Source organism: Cebus imitator, unplaced genomic scaffold (assembly GCF_001604975.1).
Source record: "Cebus imitator isolate Cc_AM_T3 unplaced genomic scaffold, Cebus_imitator-1.0 Scaffold119, whole genome shotgun sequence".
NCBI lineage: Eukaryota > Metazoa > Chordata > Mammalia > Primates > Cebidae > Cebus > Cebus imitator.
The window spans coordinates 2,606,323-2,612,972 of record NW_016107434.1 but is presented as its reverse complement, the minus strand read 5'-3'; the positions used below and the strand labels follow the sequence as shown (position 1 = coordinate 2,612,972).

Genomic DNA, 6,650 nt, shown 5'->3' with positions numbered 1-6,650 from the left:
AGAGACGGGGTTTCACCATGTTGACCAGGATGGTCTCGATCTCTTGACCTCGTGATCCACCCGCCTCAGCCTCCCAAAGTGCTGGGATTACAGGCTTGAGCCACCGCGCCCGGCCTTTAGTAACATTTTTAAGAGTTTCTCACTAAGAGATAAACCCACTGACTAAATTTACAGGTTTTAAAAATTTCTTGCCAGGCACGGTGGCTCACACCTGTAATGAGCACTTTGGGAGGCTCAGGCGGGTGGATCACCTGAAGTCAGGAGTTTGAGACCAACCTGGCCAACATGGTGAAACACCCCATCCCAAGTCTCTACTAATAATAGAAAAATTAGCAGGGCATGGTAGTGCACACCTGTAATCCCAGCTACTCAGGAGACTGAGGCAGGAGAATCGCTTGAACCTAGGAGGCGGAGGTTACAGTGAGCTGAGATTGCGCCATTGCACTCCAGCCAGGTGAGACTCCATCTCAAAGGAAAAAAAAAATTATTTCTCCTTTTCATTCTTTTGTGAAATTCCCAAAAAGATAAGTACAGAGGTAACAAGATTGACAAATTGGTTACTTATATAGCTATCTATGACTAAGTAATTGAAAGTTCAGGGTGCTTTACCCACCAGGCAATAAAATGAAAGTGTAACTTTGACTTAAAAGTTAATATAAAGATTAAAAAAAACTGGCCCAGTGCGGTGGCTCACATCTGTAATCCCAGCACTTTGGGAGGCCAAGGCAAGGAGATCACATGAGGCCAGAAGTTTAAGACCAGCCTGAACAACATGGCGAAACCCTGTCTCTACTAAAAATACAAAAATTAGCCAGGCGTGGTGGTGTACATCTGTAATCCCAGCTACGTGGGAGGCTATGGCATGAGAATCACTTGAACCTGGGAGGCGGAGGTTGCTGTGAGCCAAGATTGCACCACTGCACTCCAGCTTGGGCAAGAGAGCGAGACTCAATTTAAAAAAAAAAAAAAAAAAAAGTTTAGCAAGCACTTTCATAACTATCTTATACCCTGTCTTCTCTTTTATCAGAAAAGCCAATTTTCTACTCATTATTACTCTATTATGGCATTACCCTTAAATAAAGGAGTCAGATTTTTTTAAAAAAATTAAAAAGCTGTGCTGGCTCTTTCAATATAATGTATCTTCTAGATCAGAGTGGTTAAGTCTGGAGTTCTTTCATCAGCTACTCTGGCAAACATCCAACAAATACGGTGTCATGATCTTCTCCTAGAAGATGCCTTCAACCTCAAATCACAAATATACCCACTGCGGTTCTTTAGCAACATGAATCAGAAATAAACAAAAAAATTACTGAACAAGTACCTTTAGTTACTTTATTGCAGTGTTTTTTAAACTGCAGGACAAATGAATTGTGAATTCGACTTAGCAGATCATGATCGGCACTTTTGTTATTTAAAATGAGAGTTGAGGTTGGCATGGTGGCTTATGCTGGTAATGCCGGCACTTTGGGAGGCCGAGGCAGGTGGATCACCTGCGGTCAGGAGTTTGGGGCAGGCCTGGTCAACATGGCGAAACCCTGTCTCTATTAGAAAGACAAAAATTAGCAGAGTATGGTGGTATATACCTGTCATCCGAGATACTTGGGAAGCTAAGACAGGAGAACTGCTTGAACCCAGGAGACAGAAGTTGCAATGAGCCAAGATCAGACCACTACACTCCAGCCTGGGCAACAGAGCAAGACTCCATCACAAAAAAAAAATAAAAAATAAAAAAGTAAAAATAGGAGATAAAAAATAAGAGTGAAAGTATCAGACTGCATACTATGTAGCAAGGATAAATATTGTTTTGTGAAACTTCTGTAGGAATAAGTAAAAAAGTTTATAAAAGGCTGTTACTAACATGCCACTTCACAGTAGACAGAGGAACCTACAACAAATCACTTTATTCAAAGTGGCCAAGTAAGCTATTAAGGTCAGAAAGATCAGAGACCCAAAGGCTGACACAAGATTACTAAAGAAAGCGAGTGTCTTATTTTCTTTGCTTGACCCATATTATTCCAAAATATTTATTTTAAATAAAAATCATCTAATTACAGGCCAAATGGAAAATGCCACACAAATTCACACAAAATAATCTGACTGTAAGCCAGTATAGTAGTAAAATATACCATATAATCTAGATATCCATCTTACCAACAATCAACTGTTGGTGCTATGAATATACACTTTCACTACCTTCAATTAGAGAAATTACAGGTCAACAAGCTCCAAAATTTCTAAACATGCCTATACAGAGCAACAGTCATGATAATTAAAATTAAGTCATGAATCCAGTGAACTGCAAAGAACTTGGCAGCAATTAGGTGCCAAGGCAGTCAATCAGGACAATGAGCCAAACCAAAAGTAATCACTTACTGTAACAGTGCAAGCAGGTGGCAAAAAGAGGCACTGGCTCCCCAATGGTCTATTAAACACAAGGACACTGGATGAGGGTCAGTTGATGCTGTGCATATGAGGCAATGCTCTCACTGAAGAGGAGCCCCAAACAAAAGTCTCCTGCCTCTTATGGAACCTTAAAATTGAAAAGGGAGGAGAAGGTCTAGGAATGAAAGGAGCTGGGTCAAAAATGGAGAAAAGTGTCTTAGGCAGGGTCCTTCTTAGGACGGCCTCCAAATGCAGGTACCTAGGCTAGGAAAGAAGTTAGAGGATTTGCCTATCTAGCAGGAAGGGCAGGGTGAGTCCTTGACTGCAACCCTCTCCAGAAAACTGCAATGCACTGGCCCATATCGAGCCTGGTATGGGAGGGCAGCTTCGCCCTTGAGGTCAGTCAAGCAAAGCCTGGTAATTGTCCAATGTCAGGACTGAATGATCACACAGAGGATTTTGGTCTGGAGCCAGATTCAATTCCTTTATTATGTTTCTTCTTCCCTTTAATAAATGCTTTCGTGGAACATGTCTAAAACAAAACAAAATTACACACTACAACCACCGCCGATTAAACAGGGACTGGCTACCCACAGCTTCTGTACCAAAAAGGATCTATGGTTAATCATCCATTGTAAACACTTAGATTGGGTAACTATTGCCACTTGCCTCCCACCACGTGGAAAAGCACTTACTGGGAGCCCTATATTGTTAGAACCATTAGTGGCAAAGTGGTGATCTTATCTTCTATTTATGAGTCAGGTTAGGGATTCTCACCTTACGCACTCATGGAATTCCAAATCCCATTTCAACTGATTTTTTTGTTGATAACATTAATTAAAAAAGTGCAATTTTTCTTATGTTAAACTGAAATAAAAGAATAATAGATTTGTTTAGTGGTTCAATCCAGAATTTATCCTGACAAGAACAAAATATTCTATGTGAAGACTGTAAAAACTGACCTCAATAAAATCCAGTGTTGCCTCAAGGCTGAAAGCCTGTTGATTTTCTTGTCTTGACTAGTAGTATCATCAAAACGATGTGACGATTTCAGGAAAGTAAGCGAACAAGAAATGAAAGACCTAAGAGAAACACACACAACTTTCAGTTGGGGAATAATCTCCAGCGGCTGCTTCTCCCCTACTCGTCCCGGGCCCATTCTCTTGGCCTTGAACCCTCACCTCTCCCTCCCGGTGGACTACCCTGGACAAAGGACACTGATACACAGTCCTCGTCCTAATCGCCCACAACCAATAATAAGCACTACTTAATGGTTGAGCCGAGTCGAGAAACCACAAAATCCTACACCAGTAAAGGAAGGGCAAGGGTAAAAGCTGCTTTGGCTGCAGCCAGGATAAAAATGCCACATGTGATACAACCCGCAGCAGGAAAAAAAAATCCCCAAATCCCTCTGCGCCTTCCTCTCAGATTTCTGCTCCGCGTGAGACGACTGAAGAGGTGGGGAAGTGAGAAAGCAAAAGGAGCTCAAGAACTGAGGTTGTGGAGCCCTCGTTCTGGGTCCCCAGGCACCTTGACGAAATTGAGGCACGTCCGACCCTCCCTGGGGGTAGCTCCACGTCTCAGTAGGGTTTCCGAAGTCCTCCTCACGCACCTGGAGCTGGCGAGGGCCCGGGAGCCACGCACCTTAGGCCCAGGTGCCGCGAAGGCAGCGCGCGCACGTCCGCAGGGCCGGCGCGGCAACGGGCGGAGCGCGCATGCGCGGCGCTACGGAGTGCTTTAAGGACGCGGTCCGGCTGGAAACAAATGCTCCAAATTTCTGGGCCGTTGTCGCCTCCGCGCGGCCTGCCGGTCCCGAGGGTACTACGACTCTGGAGACGCGTCCCCAACCCCAGCGCCACTCACCCCGTCGTTACGGGGGAGAAAGAATAGAAGAATGAAGACGGGTACATTTTCTGTCTTACCCCTAAACCTCGGTTAGGAAAACGCTGTATCCCGGACTAGGGGGCGCAAGGGCCGACTGGAAAAGGGCGAGTCAGCGTTCACAGCCAAGTCGGGACAGCCCTCTCTAATGCAGACAGCCGGGGATAAGAAGACGACAGCGTATTAGGGGCCGCTGGGCTGGACTGCCCTCAGTACTTTGTACATTGCCAAAGTAAATATAACGTAGAGGTCAAGCGCAGGCGCTTTGGGGGCAGACATGACTGAGCTCCACTCGTGACTTCTCTAATGGCGTGCCAGCTGCGGACCTCATCGGCCCCGCCTCAAATCATTCAGTGTGTTTTGGTTGTCTACAATGTCCGAAGCCCTGTTCTCTCAATTAGATAAAATGAATGTGAACTGCTCAACATAATTCCTAGCGTAGCAGATTTTCAAAGAACTATTATTACTCATATTAAATACAACTTTATGAAATGATAGGATCCCATTTTAAGATGAGGAAAACAAGGCTGTCAGAGACGTTAAGGAACTTAATGCCACACAGTTAACAAACGATAGCTGTGCGATTTGAACTCAGGTAGTCTAATACCAGACCTGCACTTATAACTCTCTACTGTTTCCCAAGTTATAAATATTTCAGCACTTTATGTAGTCACAATTGAAGACCAAATGTACAGTTATAGACTGAGGTGGCACGTTATTACTGAATAAGATACTAAGGTATCTACCAAAGATTTTAAGTGCAAAAGGCATTAGAGAAAAATTTATTGTGGATTTTTGCAAATTCTGATTGTAATTGTCTCACCTTGAGAAATGAAAGCGGATATCAGGCATACTTTTTTTTAACTCTAAGCAACTTTTTGCATTACTTTCTGAGGATCATCAACATCAAAAATCAATAGTTTCTAATGTTGGTATATTTTCCTCTACCAAAAAAAAAAATGAAAGCAGTTGGGCCAACAAAAAGTCTCTGTTTTGCATGTATTAACATGAGGAAATAATGGCGAATAGGAAATGAGCTTTTGCTTCTCATGAAGGAACCCTGAAGGAGTCAGATTTGGGAGGGGTTGAAGTCTGCTTCCAACAGAAGTAGGGGTGGAGACAGGAAGGGAAAGACTTCTGGTGTCCCAAAGGCTAATCCGAAAGTGGAGATGTTGTTTGTCCAGATAACCCTTGTAAATCTGCTCCATTCTGCAGCTGCTCCTGGGGAACTTAGCTCAGCCAAATAATACAAACAATTGCATCCATCATCAGCCATGTCAGCCTTAGGAGGTATATCCATATTATGAAGACATATCCATATCATGAGAGAACACTACCTGAAATTGGCGACCACTGGAGGATAAGATTTGTTCTTTATCCATTACCTGCAAAACAAATTGGCCTTTGCACTGAGAGTCTGAATATGGAGTGTGAATACATTTAGGACATTAATGTGCTATTCTCCAACACATGCCCTGTATCATTTACCCTGAGAGCTCCCATTTACCTCCCCCATTTACCCTGAGAGCTATCTCAGGAGCCTTCTGGAAAAGAAAGAACTTAATATGAATAAGAGTAATCAAGGAAGATTTCACTGAATACATTAAATTTGAACTAGTACTTAGTAGTCGGCAGACTAAGGATAAATAAAAAATGTGGGGGCAAGACAGAACATGGTAGGGCAGAGGTGGCAGGAGGAAAAAAGATAGTATGATGAGGAAAAATAAAGAGGGTGTAGGAAATATGTTTGGGTAAGCATCTTAACCTCTGTAGCTTACTAGTTGTGTCCTTAAAAGTTGTTTAACCTTTCTGAACCTCTGTTCTCTCATCCGTAAAATGAGATCCTGATCATTTATTTAATGGCATGTACCAGCTGGGCACTGTGGCTCATGCCTGTAATCCCAGAACTTTGGGAGATTGAGTCAGAAGAATCACTTGAGCCCAGGAGTTCAAGACCAACTTGGGCAACATAGTGAGAGCCCATATCTACAAAAAAGTACAAAAATTAGCCAGGCATCCTGGCATGTGCCTGTAGTCCCAGCTATTCAGCATGCTGAGGTGGGAGGATTGCTCTAGCCCAGAAGGTCAAGGTTACAGTGAGCCATGTTCATACCACTGCACTCTAGCCTGGATGACAAAGATTTTGTCTTAAAATAAGTAAATAAATAATAATAAAAATAGAAAAGACATATATGTACCAAGCACTAAAGATTCACTTCTAATTATATAAAGATGAAGAGCAGTTAGGCTCTGAACCTTAAATTGGTTTTTAGCTCAGAGGAGAAAATAACCTACAAACAAGTATTAATACAATACGATAAGAGCAGATATATACAGGGGGAGGAACTTCTAAATCTGCCTGGAGGGTGCAGATGGTCCCTGAGCTG

At 42.9% G+C, this 6,650-nt stretch overlaps 1 protein-coding gene across 8 annotated transcripts in view; it reads right to left on the bottom strand.

The window, feature by feature from the left end:
* Positions 1-4,107, bottom strand: part of ZNF770 (zinc finger protein 770) — a 10,006-nt gene extending 5,899 nt beyond the window's left edge. Inside the window, exons 1-4 of one of the 8 annotated variants that reach the window (XR_005201992.1) lie at positions 3,913-4,107; positions 3,345-3,464; positions 3,160-3,249; positions 1,688-2,914 (exon numbers count right to left, since the gene is read on the bottom strand). The gene's annotated coding sequence lies outside the window, so the exon portion shown is untranslated. The other 7 variants (XM_017539522.2, XM_037742370.1, XR_005201993.1 and 4 more) reach the window with 7 other exon arrangements.
* Positions 4,108-6,650: the final 2,543 nt, after the last annotated feature.